General features: G+C 40.5%; 1 protein-coding gene across 2 annotated transcripts in view; it reads right to left on the bottom strand.

Moving 5' to 3' along the window:
- The window catches only part of LOC122787514 (transmembrane protein 87A-like), a 1,268,634-nt gene that overhangs the window by 225,502 nt on the left and 1,018,693 nt on the right, over positions 1 to 24,439 (bottom strand). The gene's annotated exons all lie outside the window — the stretch shown is intronic.

Below are 24,439 nucleotides of genomic sequence, written 5' to 3'. Positions count from 1 at the left end.
CCAGATCCTGTATCCCCACTCAAAAAATAGCTTCCTTAGTTATGCCCATTTGCTTATCCAATATTTCTGAAAGACTACAATGTACGGAATTTTAAAGTGTGCCTTGCATTTGCAGAAGCCCATGTTACAGCTGCATAAATTTCACTCAGAGTTGTAGTTCAAAAAATGCTTGGGATGTAACCACTTACCTAGGGGAATGTGTTGTGGGCAGATTTGTTAAGGTTTTGTCATACTTAGCAAATCGAAATTTAAATAATACCATCAGATTTCTAGACACTGGATACTTTGGTGCCTGGTCTATTATGACTGGATAGGTCACGCAACACTAAATATTTTCTAATCATCTCTGCCATGTCAAAATAAAATCTTGATTCTCTATGCACATCCACACAATGAAGTAGGTATTGCCCTTTATTAGACGAGTTTGAGTAAAAAATAAACAGTAAACAAAAGACTGAAGGAGTGAATACAACCATGATTCAGTAGCTATTCTGGCAAAAATGTAGGGTTTGTTCCTAAGAAAAAAATGTTTTTGAAGACCAGATATGGAAGCTAGACAAATAAGGCCTGGAGTACTGGAATCTTCCTTTTATATGTAATGGCCACTAAGAAGAGAGTATTCCTAAAAAGCTACTTAAGGTCTGCCTTGGAGGCAGGTTTGAAAATAAGGACAGTTAACTTCTCCAATACAAAGTACATGTCGGGGGGGGATACTGGTTCTCTGAAAGAAAGGCTGATTAAAAATGCACCCTTGAGGAATGCCTTGCATTCTTTCAGTGAAGCCTAAGTGGAGTTATGAGATGAACTTTAAAAGGATGACCAAGACTATTTTAGTTCGTCGAAAACTAACTTAAACGAATGGCTGCTCATCAAACATAAATCAGTGAGCAGGCATTCATCAAATGTTCACATTAGTGAATGTTTTTGCCAGGGCAGAGTTACTTGGCTAGCATTAGGAAATTTGCCCCTTTTCTCCACTGTAGTGCAATCTCAGAGTTGGTATATATAAGTGGGGGGGGGGTGTGTGTGTGGAGGGGATAGCACCCACCTTGGTGGGTTTGATGCACTGTGGTGTGTGTGACGGTCGATATCATGGCCAAGTAACTTGCTGCACTGGGAAATACAACGTGGACAATAAGTGAATCACCCAACTCCCCACTTTTGGACTATGACTGCTCCAGCAATGTCCACAGACTCCACCAGGGATCATCACAAACTGATGCCTGCATACTGGCCTCCTCCCCGGGATAGGCATGTTCATCCCTCTCTGCCAATCCATCAGTCAGTTGCATGACTCGTTAATCAAACCCCAGTCGTCTTAGGCTTAATACCTCAGTCCACTGGAGCAGCTTACACTAGGCAGGTAAGTAGCATCTTTGGCTATTAACAGTAGAGAAACCATGCAATCAACCTGAGGAAGTTAAGGCCGGAGTAGGGCTTATCATATGGGTAAATCAGGAGGATTCTGAAGGATCCTAATTTGAAAGACCTTTCCAGAAGATGAGGCCAAAGTTGGGGAACCACTTCTTTGAGGACAAATAGCTACTTGAAAGACTATGAACATGTTCCACCTGACTTTCTACAAACATTTGGGAATCAAGCGAAATGGGGAAACTGTAAATCAGATCTGCAGGCCACACCAAAAACTCAGCATCCCTCGACTGCTTCCTCGGGGTATCACAGAACAAGGTTTGATGAATTTGGTATGACTTAGGATACATACATGCATACAGAGCACAAAAAAAAATCCCCCATCAACATGAAGGCTTCCATGCTACATACAAGCTAAGGGACTGCTCTGCTTGTCTCCAACGAGATGGTTAATACAAGAAAGTGGGTATCTGTCAGAAAGCAAATGAAAACATAACCCATTCCAATTCATTGCTTCTCAACATAAAGGATAAAAATAAATTCATCTCTGCTTCTTTAAGTACCATTCCACATCCATGCTGTTGGGAATACATGGCAACTGCACACTAAAGGTGGATGGTGCAGCGGTTAGCACTGTTACCTCACAGCAAGAGGTTCTCCGGTTCAATTCTCGGCTGAGTTGCCTTCGATGCAGAGTCTGCATGTCCTGCCTGCATTCGCATGTCTTTGGAATGTGGGAGGAAATCCATACGAATGCATGTCCTGCCTGCATTTGTATGGGTTTCCTCCCACATTCCAAAGACATGCGTCTGGAGCATTTCTCCCTGGGCCTCCATTTAAAATGGGCTCTGTCTCAATCAGACTTTTCTGGTAAACAAATGTTAAATAAAATAAAAATAAATAAATAAAAATACCTTCAGGGTAAGGAAGGCCACCTTCATCTTCAGAATGTTGATGTGTAGAGTGGCCTCTAGTTGTGACCAGACACACAAGACTGCCCTACACAATGCCATCCCCAATCCTGGGATTGAGGCATCCATGGTGACAGGGAATGACAAGGTGAAAGTGGCTGGCCAGACTAAGATTGAGGGATGTGCAGCCACGAACACAGATGCTTTCAATACATTTCAGGACTTTAGATCTGATGCAGCACTGATCTACCTGCATATTTAATGTTCACTGAAGAACTGTCTTGTGACACAGGACTATGAATTTTGCAGCGCATTCCTTTGTTGGTTTAAGTAAGGTCAAAGAACGAGCTACATTAAGACTTGATTTGGTAAAAGACAGAAATGATTGAAGCAGCTTGTATCTGTCTTCTGAAATTTGAAACATTTTTTTTTAATCCAATTCTTCTTGTTTTTTTGTATGTTAAAGTGTGTGTGTGTGTGTGTGTGTGTGTGTGTGTGTGTCTGTGTACACTACTGAATAGACAAGAGGAAAACGTGCATTTTTCTCTGGGGCCTTCTTTTTTGCTACTCAATGTTCAGGGAAGAACGTATACAGAACTTTGCAGTACACTCCCTCGTGGTTTAAGAAAGGTCAAGGAGTAACTGGCCGCTTTTTGCTGCAAAGATGCATTATGCATGTCTTTGCCCGACTAGTGTGACAAGTGAGAGAAGAAAGGACAAAAGGGTACGTGTCAATTTAATATTTAATACTTTAGTTTTATTATATTCTTTGTATGCAAGATGTACTCAGAGTACACCAATTCATATGAAGGAAGTGAACCTGTCTGCTAGAAATGTAAACATTTAGTGACTGGTATGGAGTAATTACAGTACTGAGCGAGTGTAGGGAGCAGGAGACTCAAACAGATATTTATAACCACTTAAAAATAAAGAAATATGCGTATATAAACTATAAACATGACTAAAAATTACTTTATTTTGTCTAGTGCCTCAGCAACAATTTATAAAGGCTTTTTGCCAAGGTGCTGGACAAAATAAAGTAATTTTCTGGTCACTTTTGTGGCTTATGTATCAAACAGATAGTTGGACAATGGAAAAAAGAGGGGAGACTGAATGATACAAATACCAAGGAGGTAAATTTGTTGGATTGTTATGCAGAGGGAGTGAATGCTGGTGAGACTGTTGAGTAGTTAAAAAAAAGAAAAAATCTACAAGGTAGGATAGTGAATCTGGAGATGACAATAGATTTTATGACAAGAAAATGAAATTATAGATATGGAGGACAGTCAACTGGAAGGATTAAGTTTGGAAGAAATTAGATGGGCAGCAGATTAATTTAATTAGTATAAAAATGAAATAAAACAGAATAAGACAGGAATCATCAATAATAAAGAAGAAAATGAGAAACAAGAAAAAATACTGGTTATTGGTGACCCGATGAGAGGAATGAAAAAACATTTGTCTCAAATTGATAAGCATACAGTTGTGGTTTCAGGTCTGCATGGTGCTAGGATGAAGGATATTAGAAGGGTAGTTTATAAACTCATCTCCTCTTGATAACAGTACCAGAAATAATGTTGTGGGAAGGGCATGTTTTGGAAGAAGTGTCTCAGGAGGTGAAGAAAATTATGGACTGTTGTTCTAAATATGGGGTTAAGGTTATATTTGTGGATATATTTCCATAAGCAAGATATTTAGTAGCATTAAAAGCTGCAGCAAGCAGTCTAAACAGCAGTATTAGTAGACACATGTATGAAAAAAATTCCATATTCATGTATGGGTATACATGGAGAGGAGAAGTGAAAATTTTTACAAAAGACTGCTTTCATATTAGCCATGTAGCAAATTCGATCTTGAACCATAAAGTGGAGAAATAATAAAAGAACTTTTTTAAAGGTAGAGCTGAGTGTTAGAAGGAGTCATTCAAATACATGAAAATGTGAGAGGTTCTTACTCATTAATGACAAGTGAAGAATCTTAAAAAAAGTGATGCGCTTTCTTGGAGACTCAGTGGGCAAGGTTTTAATAATTGTTAATGCCCCCTTGAAAGTTGTAGGCTACATTGTCTTCCATAACTTTAGAGACGGTGTTAAGAGAAAGAGGGGTTTCAATTACTGCAAGGGAAACTCTAAAGGCTCAAGTAAGGTACAAGTGCAGCAGAAGTAATAGTATCAGTTTTGAGTAAAAATAAGAACATTTCAATAAACAGCTTCTAGACCTCCTTCCCAAATTGTTAACAGAAACAACAACTAGGTTAAAAGAACTGAAGAGATACATTACAGATGAGTTATTTGTGAAGGGGGGGGTTAAACCTTCCATTTATAGACTTGGACATAATGAAAGGGAGAACCAACTTCTATCTGGCATCTGTGAAGCTGAATGTTACTCAGTGCATTATTTACACTACTAGGGGAAGTAATGCCCTCAATGCTGTCTTGACCGCAAGTGGAGCCAAAATAATAGATGTAGTATTTAAAGAACCACTAGGCAATTCTGACCATATCATGGTGAAGTGTATCCTACATAGTAATATACAAAGATGTAATGGATCTACCCTATGAGGAAGGAATTACTACAAGAGGTGATTTTTCAGTTTTAAGTGTATACAAACAACTAGAACCGGATGGAAGAACTAAGGGGTAAAACATTACAAGAGATGAAGAATACCTTTAGGAAAACATATATACAGCTAATAGACAAATATGTGTGGGATAGTAAAAAAAAGGTAAACCATAAGGAAGGAACTCTGCCATCATTAAATCAGGACATCAGATGTGTATCAATAAGAGAAACAGAGTTAAAATGAGAAGGGATCCTGGTGACAGAAACAGATCACAGCATAAAATCGGTATACGAGTCAGGAAAATGATCAGTAATGCAAAAATAAAAGTATGACATTACTCTGGGAAAATGTGTGCTGGATAATAAAAACAATCTTTTTAAATATGTAAAACAATGTAGAAAGGTAGAAGATAATTTATGGATTACAATGGATTGCAGTATCATAACTGATTTATTTATATCTTATGGTGGGAAATTTTGCAGATTTTCTATGTAAGCAAGTAGGAGAAGACAACGTACAACTATGTCACAATTATAACCCAGTCCTATTGGCTTATAAGTGCCCACTGATAAAAGAAAGGATGGTAGAAGAGACATTATATACAATAAATAAGGCACCGTCTCCTGGACTGGATGATACAAATGGATTATTCTTAACAAAGATTTAGGGAGCTACATTGTATTAACCTATTTATTTTAACAATGTTTAGCATTTGGAACTGTTCCAAATTTTGGAAAAGGACCATCATAATTATAATATATGGGGTATTGTATATGACTGGCAATTTATTAATTTTAATTTAGTATTATTAGGAAGTGTTTTGAGTGAGTTTTGATCAGTACAATTAAAAACAACATGGGTCTACCCTAAGAAGATCTACACCTAGAAATTTAAGAAATTTTCTATTCAGATGTGGCAAAGACTTTAGACAATAACATGTCTGTGGATGTCATTTGTTTAGACTTAGCAAAAGCATTTGGATTCAGTGCTACATCCAGCTGTTATACAGACTATGGAAAACTGACAATTCAATAAGTAGGTTATTAGATGGACAGTTAATTTGTTAAGGAACTGAAGGGATAAAGTATGTATTCACGGAATAAAATCAAAAGAATATGAACAAAGTACAGACATCCCACAGGGTTCAGTTTTGGGTGCCTTTCTGCTCCATACATTTATGTACAGCTTCCCAGAGTCAGTGAAGTGAAGGGTTGGGAAGTTCACAGATGATTCTAAGATTCCTGAAATAGTGACGAGGTATTTAGTTTGTATCATTGGGCACATTCAAAGAGAAGTGTATTTAATGAAACAAAAACTAAAATCTTGTATTTATGAAAAAGAAACAAATATACACACAGCATAAATTTGTCAATAACTGGAGAATGTCAACAGTATGAGGATGTGGGCATTATGGCATAGACACAAGATATTATAAATTAGTTATTCGATAATTATCTTGATCTATAAATCCATCATTAGACCAACAATGGGATACGGCACATGATTCTGCATGTATTCCAGCCTTGAAATTAGTAAAAAGGTACAAAGTTTTATACTACAAATATTAAGGGTTTAAGGGATATGTGTTATAGGTTCATAAGTGCATAGGTTAGTACTAGGCTAACTGCCCTTGTGAGCTGTTTTCAGCCTACCTGATTATCACATTTGAGAATCAAACCATGCTACTTCTGTTTATAAGGTAAACACCTTAACCATTATGCCAACCCTCAACCTCAAAATTATTAGGAAAGATATAAGTTATCAAGAATGATTTGTAAAATGGAATAGGCAACTAATAGATCTGATTTGGGAGCTTAAATGGAGGAAAACTAATAAATTGAAAGTACTCTGGGAACTGTGTTTTAACTCATGATTGGAGTAGTAGGAATAATCAGACTTTTAAACTGGAAAATATGATTAAGTAGAATTTTTTTTCATCCTAGAGCGAGATGAAGATAGAAAGGAGAGGTGGGAAGAGGGTCTGGAAAGCAGATATGTAGCTTGGTGATAAAGATTATTATCCAGATCCTTCTGAAGAATGACCAATAATGATCTCATTTATTAATTCTTATTTTAGTTTGATAACCTGGTAAGTGGACTGGTCGAAAGACCCTTTTGTCAGACACACACAAAATATTACACACAGACTAAAGAATGTACAAAATTGTACACAACACTGTAACAGCACTGTAACAAAGTGCAAACAATGCATCTGCATGTTTACAATTACAAATGCAAGTGCTATTATTACTAACAGTGTGTACAATTAAGGTAGGCATTCAACCAGTGGTCATTTGTCTTGACAAGAAAGATGTCACTACACTGTGAATTGCAAGGACTAGCCATTGCTATGAAAGCAAGAGCACATTGTGCCCTTAAACAGTTGATATTTTAGTTTGTTTCTAAACAAATGAAGTATCTGTTGTCTCATTTCTGCATGTAGCAGATTCCAAATACCTTTTGCCTGTGGAGGTTTTTAAACAAAGTTTAATGAGGGTAATGCTATCTTCGTGACTGTCTCAAAGTGTTTAACTAGGCTTGTTTTCAGGGGCAGTGTCAATAGTCTATAGATAAGACACATATGTAGAAATGTGGCTCTATCAATTACAGGCTGCCAGTTACAACTCTATAGAGAAGTTGTCAGTGATGAGTTTGGGGTTCTGGAAGTAGTAGTTTTTGCTTTACATGAGCATTAGCTGGACATGAGCGTTAGCTGGAATGTAAGGTTACAAACAAGAGGAAGCCTAAATTTGATTTTAAGGAAAAGCATACTTCTAGCCAATGCATTATGAGTGGTGTGAGATTCTATAGCACAATTTTAGTTGGTTGAGTGCTTTCCTAATAACATTGTTAGTATGACTGGTCAATGAAAGAGTAAGGTCCAAGATAAACCCTAGGTACTCCTATTCTGTTACTTGTGGTAGCGGGCTGCCCTGTCTATCAGTAATAATTAGATATGGGGAATTTTTGCAGGGTGCCAAATATCATAATGTTGAACTCAAGGGACAGGTTAGCAGCTTTTTTTGTCTAGTGGTGTAAACATGTAAAAAAGACTGCAGTTTCTGTTGAGGGATCAAGGTGTTTGTCATGATTCAGATAGTAAAGCTGAGCCTGCAATTGGTCATGATGGGATCAGAGCCCTTCCATGGTAACCAAAAGATAAATAAATAACATATTAATCAAAGAAAGTTGCAAAACAATACTGAATTTAAAATTAAAAGTAAGTAATTGATTATCAAGTGAATTATTTAGTTGGGAAGTTTAACATTTGTTTTCTTGAATTTTAGATGGCATGAAGACAGGTCAGCATAGTACTTCAATGGTTAGCATTACTGCCTCAAGGCTTCTGGCTCTGTTCTCATCTGAAGGTTTTTCTATGCAAAGTTTGCATGTGTTTACTTAACTTTTTTCCGGGGGCTCCAGTTTCCTCCCACATCCCAATTCACATGCTGATCTTCAAACTACTCCAGGTGTGTGTGTGCGTCTATAAAGCAAATGACTGATGTTCTAACCAGGGCTGCATCCTGCATTCTATCCATTGTTTCCCAGGCTAGGATTAGGGTCCCCATACCCCAGAACTGGATGAAGTGGAGAGTGAAAATGGATGGTTAAGACTTTACACAATTTATTCAACATTAGCAGTCATCTTTTTTATCCTTTCTATCCCTTGCTGTGTATCAGCTGCAATACACATCCTTTCACCATCAGCACAAATGAGCACACTTCCTTCAAAAGCTTTTCAATGTCATTTACAAAAGACACTAAAATGGACAATACCAAGTACTAACTCTACTTTGGTAACCCACCATTAATTACTACTACTACTTCTTAACATGACTTTGGTTCAAAAGACCTATGGGTGAGACTCTGACAATATTGTCAAAACCAAATAAGGCCATTGTAGGAATGGATACAGAGATGCAACCAATGCAATAATGACAGGTCAAGCTGACGCAAAATTAAATTAATCTTCAAGCCTTAGTAGGTACATTCAAGATGTGGACCCTGCTGTTTACAAAATCCTAAAACTGAAACATAGATTGCTGTATATGTCAGGCAGAAAGAATAAAAATGGATGACAGACACACTTGTTCCAGTATAAAAAAGATCCCAACCTTGGAAAAGGTACTGTGGCCAGGGTGGGTAGAAACAGTGTGAAATTCTCTACGGATAACAAACATCTTGGCACACAGACCCTGGTTTCAGAGAAACAACTTGCCAATTCAAACTGGTAGCGCACAAAACTTTTAAAAAATTACAAGAACCAAGACAGTTAGAAATGATCAGATATTCATTTCAGGAAAATAAAGAAATCGATGCAATAAACCCAAACTCTCCTAAACCATTAAAATGCAAGAACAAGGGAAAAATAAAAAAACAGAAAAATAAACAGAAACAAAAAAGTCAAAAAGTATGTATGCCAACTTAAGATCATTAACTGAACAAATTAAAATAAAATTATATTTAGACAAAAGCACTTAGTAAGCTGGAAAAAGAACTATGAAGAGAGAAGGAAGAAGTATGAGAGGTATTTACAAGAATCAAACTGACAAAAGAAGCAATATCTAAATATGGTACAGTTCAGATGCAGAAAAGAAAGAAAGATTAACGACGGACATGCCTACAGTGAAGTCATAGTCTATATAAATACAAACAGATAGATATACACAGACAGTGCTTCAACAAAGTATTAGTTTAAAGGTGTGCACACTTATGCAACTAGCTTATTGTACATTTTTTATTTTTTATATTTTTCCCCTAGCAGATTTGTTTGTTTTTCAATTGAACTGTACAGGTTATAGGTCACATTAAAGGTGGGAAAAGTTTTGAAATTATTTACTGTGGTCTCATTTTTTATATCACAAAAACCTGACATTTTAACAGGGGTGTGTAAACTTTTTATATCCACTGTATACACACACACACACACACACACACATATATATATATATATATATATATATATATATATATATATATATATACAGAGAGAGGGAGATACAGATAAATATTATATATATATTTTCATAGCTAATATGTACACAGAGCAAGACACTCAGTAAATACTACAAAAAAAGAAAATACATCACAGAAATGGAACATGATGAAAAGTAAGCACTGCAGTAGCACAGAAAGGGAGCAAACTGAAAATGAAGAGACAGACTAGCTAAGAAGTGAAGGGTTTAAAATGAAACCACAAATGCAAACACTGCCTCAGTATAAAGCTTCACTAAAATAGGTACATGCTCAGGAGGTGACCAGGGAAAAACAATGCAACAGCAATAAGACTGATCCAATAAAATAGTTATTTGTCCGAGAACTAATAGAGGCACTAAAGCAAGGTATTAATAAAGAATATAAAAATACAGAAACTCTGGGAAGCATTCAAAAAATAAGATATCACTCTGTTAAAAGAAGCTTTCAAAAAACAAGAAACCACCCTGAAAAGGGAGAAAGAACAGGAAACGTACACTATAAAAGAACATCTTAACTATGAACAGAATAACTTGAAAGCACATTTATAAACGGTTAAAACATTTTTTAGAATGAAATTTGGTCTTACTAAACGTGGAAAAGCAATGCCTGTTGTTAAAATAAAACAACAGAAGCATCTAGAAACTAGGAGGGGAACAAGAGAGAGTCTAAACATATCTATGAATAGAAAAAGGATCAGCAATACAGTATTAACAAATCAGATCAAAGCTTATTAAGGAATATTTTAGAAAATTAGAACTAATACTGAAAACTGCCTCAACATCTCACACTGAAAACTGCCTCAACATCTCAGAATAAAGTTCAACCTGTAAATCAGCATGCTCTTCCATTTCTAACAAAGAGCTTTAAAGCAATTAACCAAAGTGTTGAATCATTTGGACAAAAAAACAACAAAACTGCATAACGCTTTTCAAATGATAAATAAAAAACTAGTGCATGGCAATATTATATGTCCCTTGGTCTGAAGAAGGTATTTGAAACTATTTGTACACAGGTCTGCAATTAGGACTGCCCACATACTTGCTGACATCATCAGCTCCAAACGCAATGAAAGTTTTAAAACATGAAGATAAAGTGTAAGATGACATCTCTGCTTCGGACTAGTAGAAGCATTTCAGAAAGGAGTATGGAAATCATACCTGAAGTGGACAAAAAGAGGTGGCATAATTAAAGTGTCAACAAGCAAAACAAAGCATGTAAAGATCATAAACAGAAAGAAAACGGGAAAATCCACAGTCATATTGGCATGCAGAGAAAACAGCTGAAAGAACCACTTGATCAAATTTCAACATGTGAGTGACTACAAAAAGAAGAATCTAAACCAAAAGGTGGAAGGAAAATAATAGCAGCTCTAGATGGTGGACTATCTGAGTTACAAAATCTATAAAAAAAATAGGCGATATAAACAAATGTAGGTCCTGAAGTACAGAACTAGAAACAGAACATATATTGTGCTGGCTGTGTAATGAAAGATACAATAATGTAAGAAGATTGTTATAATGTTTGCACAACCCCCAGTCTAACATATAAATAGCTGAGATGCATTGTAAACATGAACCACTAAATTGAAGAATTGATCACATGGGATCATCATGCAATATTAACATAGAAGAAAAGAAAAAAAGATACTGTAATCAAAGAAAAAAGGAAGAGTCACATTAATTATTGTAATACCTACAACTAGTAGCTACAATTCCAGATTACTAAGGGCCAAAGTTATACGACAGCAGGATAAGCAAGCAAAAACAAGAGCAATATGGAATTAACACTGGGATAAGCAAGCAGAAAGTAGAGCAATGTGGAATAAAGATACCCAATTGAAGTAGAAGCAATGGGAAACTCATAAAAGAAAAACAAGGAAGAAAGAAAGAAATTCTAGCATAACTGAATATGCTACCAATACAGGTCCATAAGAAAAACAGAGAGAGGGAAGTTGGAAACTCTGCGTACACTGTGGGTACTAAGAAAACCACCCCTGGCAAACATCAAAGATTAAAGCAATATGAATTTCATAAACTTCAACTGATACCTGCTTAGGAATGGGGTCTGTTCTTTCATGGTATTAGAAACCCAAATGTTTACAGAGATTAGGAAAAAAAATGCAGGGAAAAGGACATTATCTAATTCAGACGAAAGTGCACACTGCTGCTCCAGAAAATAACAGATGCTGGTACTCATTGCAAATTGATCTGTGTGCAGGTTTTCTGCAGTGGGTAAATGTTCAAAACAGTCACCAGACTGGTAGTTTGAAATACATTTCATTTGAACAGAAATTAAGTTGAAGCAATGATTTGGGTCCTTTTTGATCTCAGGTTCATAGGTAGGTACTAGGTTATCGGCCCTGGGGCCTATACAAGCCTAGCCAAAAAGGTACCCTGGCTTTTGCCACCCAAGAAAAATATTTTCCTGTGCCACTGTCAAGCAGAGCCACAGAGGTAATCCCCGGGGTGAATTTCCTATTTCCCATCCAATCATCAAGATTTTTCTTGAAGAGTGCTAATGAGGAGCTTTGTTTGATATAGATAGGTAGTTTATTCCAGAGTATGGGAAGTCTCTGGGACAGGAATCTATCCCTCCGGCATGTTCTGTTTATTGTGGTGACAAGGTTTAGGTCCCTAGAGCGTGTAGCTCGGAAGGATTGGGATTTCTTTAAGTAGAGCATGTTCAACAGCTCTGGGTTTGTCATAGCTTTGTATGCTAGGCAGAGATCACCTCTGAGTAGGCGATATGCGACGGAGTAAAACTGGAGTTTTTTGAGACATTCTGCGTAGGGCATCTGTTTGAGGCTGGTAATCCACTTTGTGAGGTATTTCTGTGGCCTTTCCAGTTGTTGTAGATGTCTTGTGAGGTACATACCAAAAGGGGCGTTGTACTCTATAATGGGTCTAATGAGTGATGAGTACAGGGGAACAATGACCTCTTTTTTTCTGGATGAGAAACCTTTTGTGATGAGGTGTGCCCCGTAGAAGGATTTCCTGACTACTGTGGCGATGTGATTATCAAAGGAGAGACTACTGTCTACCTGTGTCCCAAGGTCTCTTATCACACTTTCGGTGTTAAGTATACTACTGCCTATGTTGTAGTTCATGGGTACTGAGTTTTTACCAAAGGGGATGACAATGCACTTTTTGGCACTGAGCTTGAGGCTATGGCTTTGATACCAAGCATCTGTCTCAGTGAGGCCCTTTTGTAGGATGTCCACATCGTTAGGAGTTTTGATTATGGCTCCTAGTTTGCAGTCATCTGTGAACTTCATTAGCCAAAGACCTTCTGTTAGCCTGTACTTCAGAGAAGTAGATACCAAACAGGGGGGGGGACCCAAGACTAAACCCTGTGGTACTCCACTTGTCACTGGTCTGAAGTTGGATTTGGAGTCTGCTACTTTCACAGTGTGGGTTCTGTCAGTGAGCCAGTTGGCAACCCATCTTGTGACATAGGGATTTATACCTAGTTTAGTGAGTTTATCTATAATTCCAGAGTGGGGGATGGTGTTGAAAGCCTTGGCAAGATCTAGATAGGCTGTGTGAACCACATTACCCTTGTCTACGGCTTTGGTGACTGCTTCAAAGAAGTCTATCAGGTTTAGGAGACATGATCTGCCTTTTACAAACCCGAACTGGGTGGGATCCAGAGTTTGGAGATTACCAATGTCTTTGTTTATAAGTTCCATGATGATACGTTCCATGGCCTTGCAAACCAGGCTCATCAGGCTAATGGGGCGGTAGTTCCCGGGGTCCGTGGTGGCTCCCCCCTTGTGGAGTGGGATAACCGCTGCTGTGTGCCATTCAGCAGGCACAAAGCCTGAGGTGAGGCTATGATTGAACATGGTACTTAGGTGGGGTGCCAGTTCATAACCATACAGTTTAGTTCGTGTAGAACACAGCCTGGGATGTTGTCTGGTCCCATGGATGCTGTGTTCTTGGCTTTGGTGAGTGTGGTTTTTACCTGTGCAGCCGTGATTACAGGAACTTTGTATTCTTCCGGTATAGAGATGGGCTCTTTAGGGGGTGAGAGGGGGGTAAAGTTAGCACTGAACCTATCTGCCACGATGTTGGCAATGTCAGTTGGGTCTGTATATTTAGAGCCATTGTGCTGTAACTCAGAGCAGATCTGAGTGTTGTCATTGAGATTCTTGACATAGCTATAGAATGCTTTGTGGTTGTCTTTAGAATCAGTGGCAATTTTGTTTTTGTAACTAGCTTTGGAGGATTTTATCAGGGATTGCAGCTTCTTACTGAGGCTGACCAGGGAGCTCCTCCACTCGTGGGATTTTACTCTCTTTTGCATATTACAGCACATGCATTTTCATGGCGGCTTTAAAGCTCAAGATTTTAAAATTACAGATCAAGCAAAGAATTGATGTTCAGTATACTATACAGACAACAACATAATAGCCAAGGTTAAAAACAGAACTAAAAACATTACAAATAAAAACATTTAAAAAATTTGGAATGAGAAATCATTTGAGTATCACCTTTGTAAAGGCTGCTTCATCAGATCCACTGGATACCCAGGGGAGGGTCCTATATTTAATATTCTGTTCTCTAAAAAGCTATCTTTAGTTTGGATCAAGTCTGTGAGCTACGTTTTAATTATTTTCCACATATTTTTTCATCACTGTAAATGTTAAAATTTTGTGTTCTAGGAATTCTTGTTGGCTCTGTCAAAAGTGGATTGTTAGGACCACTTACAATGGCGAAATGTTGGGATTTCCTCTTCTGCTGTCCCTAGCTTGGCCATTCTTTACTGCCTTAGCCTTGTAATGCCAAGGCACATATGTTTTTTACCACTGCATGCTACTGCAACACACCCCAGCCTGACACAGTGCATGCAATCCCAGCACCAGTCACTTCAAACCCCAATCCCTGATTGAGCATAATCCGTATGAAAAGAGCATAAAACAGAGAGCATACAAGTATACATCAATATACACTTGCCAGACTTACAGGGGACAGCACTGACAGCCACTGAGTGATGGGACCAACCAAAACCTCCTTGTACTTGTAGATGAACAGATATCGTAAGGGTACATCTGTTATGTCTCACAGTTTGCACAAAGGATTAAAGCAAAGAGTTGTTCATCAGCTGCTTCCTGTACCCAAGGTAGAAAGTTTGATTGTTTCCATCTCCATTTGCCTACTGTGCTACTGTAAGCAAGTAACTTAGCCAGAAAGTGCTACTAGGTCACGCCTGAAAAGGGTTACTTGAGTCCAGTGGGCTTACCTGTTTAACAAACGTACAAAATAAAAATAAAATAAAGCACATCTGACTTTAAGAACCCTCTATAGTATGTACTGTATTTATTTAGACATTATGCTCCAGGTTAGACTTTCTAGGTCACGGACTACTTTTAGGAGAGACCATGTTGCAGAATTTGCTCTCGTAGGACCTCCCTAGAGTGTAATGTGGCTGGGGACTCTATCCCACAGGGTGAACCCAGACCAGGGGAAATCTGGTCATGGCAGTGGGTAGTCCCCTACTCTTTTCTTCACTTCCAAATTTCCTGGCACAAAAGCAGTTGGGAGGAGACACATGATGGGAGATTCCAAAGGGGGAGGAGACACATGATGGGAGATGCCGAAAGGGGAGAAGACACACGATGGGAGATGCCAAAGGCATGTGCAAATGGAGAGAAGCAGATGCCAACTGAGCAGTACAGCAAGTGATTAAAGATGTTGTTGAGGTTCGTAGCTGTAGTGAAAACAAGCAAACATAGAAAGAAAATGAAAATAGGGACTATAATTAGGCTGGTGTATAGATGGGAAAAACTTACCAGTTTGGGAAGTGATGGTACAGTCTGCACTGTGGATGTACAAATTATAACATTACAATTAGCCATGTATATGAAAAATGAGGACCTGACTGAATTGATGCAGCAATATGATCTGAATAAATATGTGGCATTGCTGAAGAAAGAATCAGCAAAAGACTTAATGACAAGCCAGAGAGTAATTTGGAAGAATAATATGAGCAGATGATCAAGCAATGGACTGTGAAGGGACTGTGGTTTTGGATAAGAAATGTTTTCCTAGTAAAGCTGAAGATGGAGGTCATATGCAGCTGCAACTGCTAAACTGAGTAGCATGGCTTCACCAGACACCCAGACTGTATCCATAAAGACTTAAAAAGTAAAAAGTCATGGACATTCAGAAGCCATACAGCTGAAACACTAGTATGTCCTTAGGGGGTCATCTGCATATTTTTATTTATTTATTTATTTTTATTTAACATTTGTTAACCGGGAAAGTCCAACTTGGAACGAGCCAATTTTCAGCAGAAGCCTGGGAAGAAAAGCTCCAGAAGCATGTCTTTGTAACGTGGGAGGAAACCAGAGTACCCGAAGGAAACCCACACGAAAGGGAGGACATGCAGACTCCATACAGAAGGCACCCCAGCAGAGAATCGAACTGGAGAACCACTTTCTGTAAGGCGACAATGCTACCTCTGCGCCATCCTATGCCTATATGTCCAGTGAGCTGCTACTCCTGGAGGTTTAAGGTTTTGCACAGTGAGGACTCCAGCTTGGCTGGGTCTTTCTTGCAGTATTTACGAAATAAAAAAGCAGACTATGCTGTGTACTGTGTGTCAAGACCTAGCAAACAGCACTGCTCAAATGCAAAGCCCACTACTACTCTGCATCACAAAGTCATTAAGTCTGACCTCCAGACCACTTAATGCATGACTGATGCTCTGTGTGTGCCCTAACAATACTGACAGACTACCATCCAAGCATCTAATGGGCTATTTACAAGTAGAACACACAGGACTACTATGCTGTGTGCCATGTTAGTAATGCTAAATTACTTCCCTGACTGCCTTGTATGGTTCTGAACATTCAAACACTCAGCACCTTGCTCCTATTCAAAAACAATGTTTGGCACTTCTTAGTCTCACATGCCTTGAATCCCCTTCTCTCAGACTGTAAACAGCACTGCTGGAATGAATTGTATACTGCTCTGTTCCGTGGGATTCATTCCAGTGGCTACAGCACACTGCATGTGAGCTGGTACATGCAAAGATTCTGACTCAACAACTACATTCCAAGTCCCCAGTGTGCATCACAGCATACTCGCCAAATAAGTAATGACTCAAAAATCAGGCCTCCCATCTCCTGCTTTCATGGCAAAGTTTGATCCATTCTAGGATCCTGGGACCCAGTCCAAGATTATGTAATTTCTTCACCAATTTTTGTTTTGTAATATGTCAAATGATTTGTTATAACTAACATCACATTCTTAACCCCTTTCTAGCTCAGTATTCTTTTTACTCAGTCATAACAGGTTTTGGTGAATCTGTACTAACTTCTTGAAGGCAGAGGAGTCCAAGGCACTAAAATGAAGAAAGCTATAAAAAAAATTGTAATTTTCTAAGGAAGACCCAAAAGAAGTGAAAACTGAAACCTCTGCCTGTTTTTTTCAAATTGGTGATTTATCAGGGATATTCCAAATTAATACAGGTCTGAATACATTTTCTACAGCTGTAATAAATTTGTCCGGCTCTAAACTTTTCATGGCAAACACATGCTACTCTAGGTCCAATGTGATACTGGTTTTCAAGTATTCTAGTTTTCTTCAGCAATAATTCCATAACTTTTCCTACAAATTAAGTCAAAATTAAAGGTTTATTTTCAGTCTCCATTATCAATCTTGCTTATGTGAAAAGGTTTTTGTCTGCAGATTTCCAGTCTTTAGGTACCATGTACTTGCTGAAAAATGAAAGTTATGTACTTACCGTAATGACAGATCCATGTTATCTCTTTCCTTGTGGTTCAACCTGTGGGTTATCTGATCCAGCTTGGATCAGAGATGGGCTATTTACAAAAGACTTCAGCCCCCAAACTCCACCTCCTCCACCCATAATACCTAACTCTGTACAGAATTACCTCATATCGCATTTGCCCCTCTCCAGCTTCCACTGCTATGTCTGATAACATGACACCAAAGACCCCAAAAGAAAATAGGAGAAGCAGCCTCTGTGTCTCAGCTATCCAAAGAATGACAGAAACATAATACAGGAGGGAGCATACGGGAGGGATGGTTGAATTGGATGGAGAGAACACAGATCTGTCATTACAGTAAGTACATAATTTTCGTATCTGATACTGCCTTTTTCATCTGAGTTCAAGCTGTGGGACAGAGTCCCCAGCCACGTTACATCCCAGGGAGGTTCTACAAGAGCACATTCTGCAATATGATGGAACCAAAAGAGGCTCCAGACCGACTGAATATCCCGCATGTAGTGGAGACACAGATGTGTATGGACCCACCCAAGAAGAATGGTACAAATGTCATTCATAGCAGCTCTCAACAGAAAAGTCATAAAGGTAGCTAGCTATAGCCCTAACAGACTGACCCTTCGGTTTGCAAGGAAAAACCTTCTCCTTCAAACTGTATCCAAATTAAATGCAACCAGAGAGCCACTTAGACAGACTTGACTTAGACACTGGCTTTCCCAACCGGGCCTTTGAAAAGACACAACTGATTGGACTTTGTGAAGGACTTAGTTCTATCCAAATAAACCCTCAATTGCTTATGAACATATGAGACAATGAAGCAAATATTTTCCTTTGTCTGGAAATTTGGGTGAACAGCCTAATTTAAATTGTTTTCCATTGCCACCTTAGGCAGAAAAGCAGGACCCACTCTGAGAGATGCCCTGTATTTATGAAAGACTAAATATGGAGGTACTGAGGATAAAAACTGTAGCTCTGGCACACACCTGGCTGAACTAACACCCACCCGACAGCAACTTCAGGGAAACTATTGCTGACAGCTCAAAAGTAGGTTTAGCAAGCATGTAGAGCATAAAATCCAAGTCCCAAACAGGAAACCACAATACAAAGGTTCCTCTGAGAAAAGCCTTTGAAACCTTTACCACCACCATACTAAGCAAGAGCTCTAAGAACCACAACTGGTACACAGAGGAAAAGACAGACAATAAAAACAAGCTCAAGTGTACCTTCACAGCTGAGAAACTATTAAAACCAAAATTTAATGAAAAATAAAAAATGTGTAGATAAAAAACAATAAATGGATTGACAGCTAGCAAAACCCGATAAGCGCTTTCGGCATATAGCCTTCTTCAGATCGTCCGAAAAAAAAAGCTAGGGATTCTGAGCATCGAGGATGGGGCCTTCCCAAAGTTGGTGCCATGGCAGAATGGGTCTGAATTGTTGGACCCAAGGATGGTGTTGAGATAGCCGGAGGAGCCAAAGTACAGTTGTGTACACTTACCATAAATGTAGATGCTCGAGTGTATTCGCTGTTGCAGTCATCACATTTGGGTTATCCCTGCCAGGGTAGCCCTCGGCCGGCCCGAATACCAGAGACTTAGTATTTCTGCATCAGTTGCTGTCGCTTGAGGACTGATGTCAGGTCGTCAGTAGTATAAAGTAAGGCAGTTGACACCATTACATCTGTTTTTTCTTTCCCTAACCTGTCAGGAGCCCCCAAGTAGGAGGCCAGGCTCTTGTGGAAGAACCCCACCAGTGGAAAATAAATTCCAATATTTCCCTTGTAAGGAAAGGAGAACAATAAGGAAGAATGGTAATAAAAGGAGAAGGAGAAGAAAGGGTGATGGAGGGAGGGAAACCAGGACTGCAACAGTGAATACACTTGAACATCTACATTTATGGTAAGTGTACACAACTGTACTATGTTCTTAGTGTTTCACTGTTGCAGTCATCACATTTGGGTTGATGCACAAAGCTGAGGAAATGGGTGGAGGCAGCCAAGGAAACTAGGGGCTGGCTAAGATGCCCTGCAAGACTGCAGAGGCAAACCCTGCCCTGGATTTGGAAAAGACAGGCAGGTGGTAATGCTTGGTAAAAGTGTGAACAGATGTCCATGTTGCAGCCTCCAGGCTGTCCCTGATGGGGACTCCTCTGAGGAAAGCTGCAGAGGTGGAGGCTGCTCTGGTGGAGTGTGCCCTGACCCCCTTGGGGGGAGGCTTTCCATGCTGTTTGTAGCAGAAATGGATGCAGTGTGCTATCCATTTGGAAATGGTTTGTTTGGAGATAGCTTTGCCTTCTGCCCCGCAGCAAAATTAACCAGCAATTAATCAGACTTTTCTGAAGGATTTAGTCCTGTCTAGATAGAATCTGAGCCTGTGCATATCTAGAGAGTGAAGAATCCTTTCCCCCTTGTTCTGGGGATTAGGAAAAAAGGTGGGCAAATGAATGGATTGGTTGAGAGCCACACTGGACACCACCTTGGGCATGAAGGATGGGTTACTTCTGAGGGATACCTTGTCTACATGGAAGATGATGAAGGGTTCCAAAGCCATGAGTGCTTGCAGTTCAGTGATGGACAGAAGGAAAGCTGTCTTCCAGGAGATAAATTTTAGCTCTGCAGAAGAAGCTGGTTCAAAAGGGGGCAGGGTGTGATTTTCCAATACAAAGTTAAGGTCCCAAGCTAGTGTTGGTGCCCTTCTGAGTGGCCTGAAGTTGCTAGCTTCTCTTAGGAACTGTTTGATCAAAAGGTGTGAGGAAAGGGGGAGCTCAGTGTGAAGATGAGCAGAAATAGCAGAGGCATGAATTTTTATAGAGGAGAAAGACAGGCCAATGTGTAGTAGGCCAGCTAAGTAATCCAGGATGAGAGGGAGGGAGGGAGAGCTGTGCCATATTGGCTCCCTTAGCCTGGATCCACGTGCAGAACCTTTTCCATTTATCAGCATAATACTTTCTGGTGCTAGGGCATCTGGCCTCACAGATAACCTCCAGAACCTGTTTACTGAGGCTGGCAGATTGGTTCGGGGTTAGGGAATAAGCCAAGCTGCCAAGTTGAGTGTCTGCAATTGGGGATGCATGAATTCCCCTTCCCTCTGGGTCAGGAGGTTTGGAATCTGAGGAAGATGCCATGGAGGCAGCAAGGACAGGCTGTGCAGCAAGGGGTATTAGTATTGCCGGGGCCAGTCTGGAGCTATAAGAGCGGTCCTTGGTTTTTCCTCCCTTATTTTGAGCAGTACCCTGGGGATGAGAGGTAGGGGAGGAAAGGCATAGACCGATAGATTGACCCAGGGGAAGGACAGGGCATCCACTTTCCAAGCCATGCAGTGAGGCTCCCTGGTGCAGAATTTGCTGAGCTGATGGTTAGTGTGGCAGGCAAAGAGGTCAACCTTCGAGGTTCCCAATTCTGAGTTATTAGGGTGAAGGTACTTCTGCTGAGTTGCCACTCGTGTAGGTTCAGAAGATTTCTGCTAAATTGGTCTGCCAGAGAGTTGAGAGAGAGCCTGGTAGGAATTGTGCTAACAGGTGTAGTTGCATGGCAGAGGCTGTGTGCCAAAGGGTCATGACCAGCCTGCATAGAGGGTAGGAGTGAGTCCCACCCTGCTTGTTGATGATGTACCACATCACAGTGGTGCTCACTGTTGTTATCAGGAGAGCCCATGGAGAGAGAAGGGGCTTGAAAGCTATCAAGGCATGCTGCACAGCCATCATCTCTTTTTGACTGATGTGCAGAGGGATTTGCTATGGGCTCCATTGGACTTGTATGCACCTGCCGTCCAGGTGTGCACCCCAAGCATAGCCTGATGCATCTGTGGTGAGGGTCGGGTGGGGAGAAAGGCAGTCCCTTGTTGAGGGACCATGCTGTTGCCCATCAAAGAAAATCTTTTCTGAGGCAAGGAATTATAGGTAGAAGAGTTTCCAGGTTTTGAGAGTGTCAACGCCAAAGGCTCTTTAGGTACCACTGAAGTTTCCTCATATGCAGTCTGGCATATGGAATGAGTAGTATGCAAGATGCCATGAAACCCAGACCTTGCAGGATCTTCCTTGCAGTTAGCTGGGGCCTGGTGGCTAGTTGAGAGAAGTAGGTTGTCAGGAAAAATTGTTTCTCTGGTGTAAGGCATGCCATCTGGGATGCTGTGCCCAGACTTGCTCCCAGGAAGATTATCCTTTGGGTAGGCACCTGCTTAAATTTCTTTTCATTGACTGTGTACCCTAGAGAGGTTAGGAGGGTCTTTACAAAGGCCAGGTGCTTGAGCAGCTTTTCGTGGCTGTCTGCCTGAATAAGGCAGTCATCTAAGTATGGGTAAATCTGAATATTTCTTTGTCTGCAAAAGGCAATGGCTGGAGCCAGACATTTTGTGAAAACTCTGGGACCTGTAGATAAGCCAAAGGGAAGTGCAGAGAACTGAAAGAGTTGAAATCCTGCCCTGAAGCGGAGATATTTCCTGCATTATTCCCTGAGAAGAATGTGGAGGTAGGCCTCTTTTAGATCTAGGTGGCTAGCCAAGCGTCCTTGGAGAGCATGGGTAGCAGCTGCTGGTGGGTGAGCATTTTGAATTTTGGGATCACCAGGAAGGTGTTTAGAATGGATAAATCAAGGATGGGGCACCAAGTGCCCTCTTTTCTAGGTACTAGAGTAGAAACCTTGACCTATCTGTTCTGCAGGAATGTGCTTTACTGCCCTCATAGAGAGCAGGGAAAGGATTTGCTTTTGAGCCTCTGCCCACTGATTTGGTGCTAGTTCTGGGGTTGAAAGGGTGTGGATGGAAAATCTGTATCCCTGAGACACAATGTTCAGAACCCAGTGGTCCTTGGTAATGGTGGCCCAGGTGCTTGTGTGAAAGGAGAGTTTTCCTCCTAGGGGTAAGTGAAGGTGGGCAGAGAGAGGTGGTGGAGGAGGTGAGTCATTGTGAGATCTTACCGTAAGGGGTGTCTTAGAACTCCATGGTTTTGAAGTGGAGGTTGTCCATTACTTAGATCTCTGCATTCCCTCTGGCTGTTGTCTGGGTGGTCTGTTTCCATAGGGCCTAGGCTAGGCTGGTTTACTGGGAGCAGGAAAGGGCCAGTGTTTGGAGAGACAATGCCTGCTGAACCTAGCGGGCTGGACCTGCAAGAAATCCTTAACTGTTTGCATAGATTTTGCTTTTTCTTCCATCTTTTTTAAGACCGCTACTGCCTTAGTGCCAAATAAGTTAACTTTGTGCAAGGGGGCATGCAACAATTTAGATATGACATGGTCTGGCATGGGATGTTCCTTAAGCCATACATGCCTTCTAATGACAGATCCAGTGCTGCCCTGCAATAAGCTTCTAGGGCGTCAAAACCACAGTGCAAGGTGCGTTTAGTTACTTGACTTGCAGAATGCAGTAACTCTTGTAAATCTTTAGATTCTGCCCAAGCAGGAAAGGAAGACATGTTTTTGTTTAAGGAGTTCCAATGTATGTTGCTGAAATTTCAGCATATGGAACTGACAATTTAGTGCCCTGACAGCAAGAGTAGCCAAGGTGTATAGTTTTTTACCCCATCTGTCCATTGCTCGGGAATCCCTGTCTGAGGGGGTGGGATTCTTAGCAGAGGTAGCTTTAATCCCTTTTGGCCCTTGAGAAATGACCTCAGAGTCAGCTGTAGGATTTTTAAAAAGATATTTGTGAGAGTCAGGGACTCTGTAGTACCTGTCTGGTTTTCTGGGAGCTGGAGGAAGGGCATCAGGAGTCGAGCTAGATTCGAGGAAAACATCCTCTACAACATCGAGGACTGGGGGGATGGCCAAGGGTCTGTGTTGTGGAAGATCTAGGAATTCACTGAGTCTCTTTTTAGACTGAGGGTAGTCCTGATTCTCCCATTGGAAATGCTCCCTCAAAGTATGCAGGGTTTCCCCAAGGGAACAATCCTCTGGGGGAGAGGCTGAAGGAATGGAATCATCTGCATTACAATCATCATAAGTGGACAGGGGTTGCATGTCTTCATATTCAGATGTATCAGATTCATCTGACTCTTGTTCAGACAAAACTACAGGGGACAGATCTTTTTTTCCTTTTGGAGGGGGCAGCTCAGCTTCCCCTGATCAACATGATAAGGTCTTCTACCAGTGTAAGCATTTGAGACTGAGGCAAGGTAGCAGGCTCCTGAGAGTGGGTCATCGGTTTCTTGGGTTTGGTTCATACCCTGGGCTTAAGAAACTTGTTCATTTTTGAAAGAACGGTAGTCGCAAAAGAAGATGTCTGTTTGTGTCGAGATTCCGTAATGTGAAGGACTTCTTCGGAAGCCGGTGCCTGCTCAGCGGCTCTGGACCCAACCAAGGTAGAGACGTCTGCAGGATCCTTAGTCGAAGAAGAGTTATGCAGCATACAGGACTCTGAAAGGGTCTCGACAGTGGCCTGTGAAAGCGCCCGAGTACCAGAGAACTGATGACTAGCTTTACGGAAGCGTCGTCGGTAGGTTTGGACCTGTGCGGTCTCGCTGTCTTTATCTTTATGTTTTTTCTGCTGTCAGATGGCTTACCGAAGCCATATAGGAATTTGAGTACTGTGACTGAAAAAATCTGGCTACAATAAGGGCCTGACAATGGATGGTTCTGGCATTGAGCAAAGCACAGAAGCGACAACGGGGGACGACGAGGTCTGAGCCTAAACAAGTGACACAGTAACAGTGGAAATCCCGGTGTGGTATTTGTTTTCCACAGGAGAGACAACTATTAACTTTTTCTGACGTTGGTTTATGCAAGAAAAAAGGATCCCCAATGGGGTACTTAGCTTCAGAAGAATTCGGTAGACAAAAACTCAGGTAGCGGCCGACTGGCACTCGTGCAAACTGCTTCTGCTTCGGGCTCCAAGGCAAGAAAGACTGATGTAATGGCGTCAGCTGCCTTACTTT

The sequence above is a fragment of the Protopterus annectens genome, chromosome 1.part0 (assembly GCF_019279795.1).
Source record: "Protopterus annectens isolate FY-2018-M chromosome 1.part0, PAN1.0, whole genome shotgun sequence".
In the NCBI taxonomy this organism is placed as follows: Eukaryota; Metazoa; Chordata; order Ceratodontiformes; family Protopteridae; genus Protopterus; species Protopterus annectens.
Note: the sequence above shows the minus strand (reverse complement) of the source record. Positions and strands in the feature narration are given on the sequence as shown.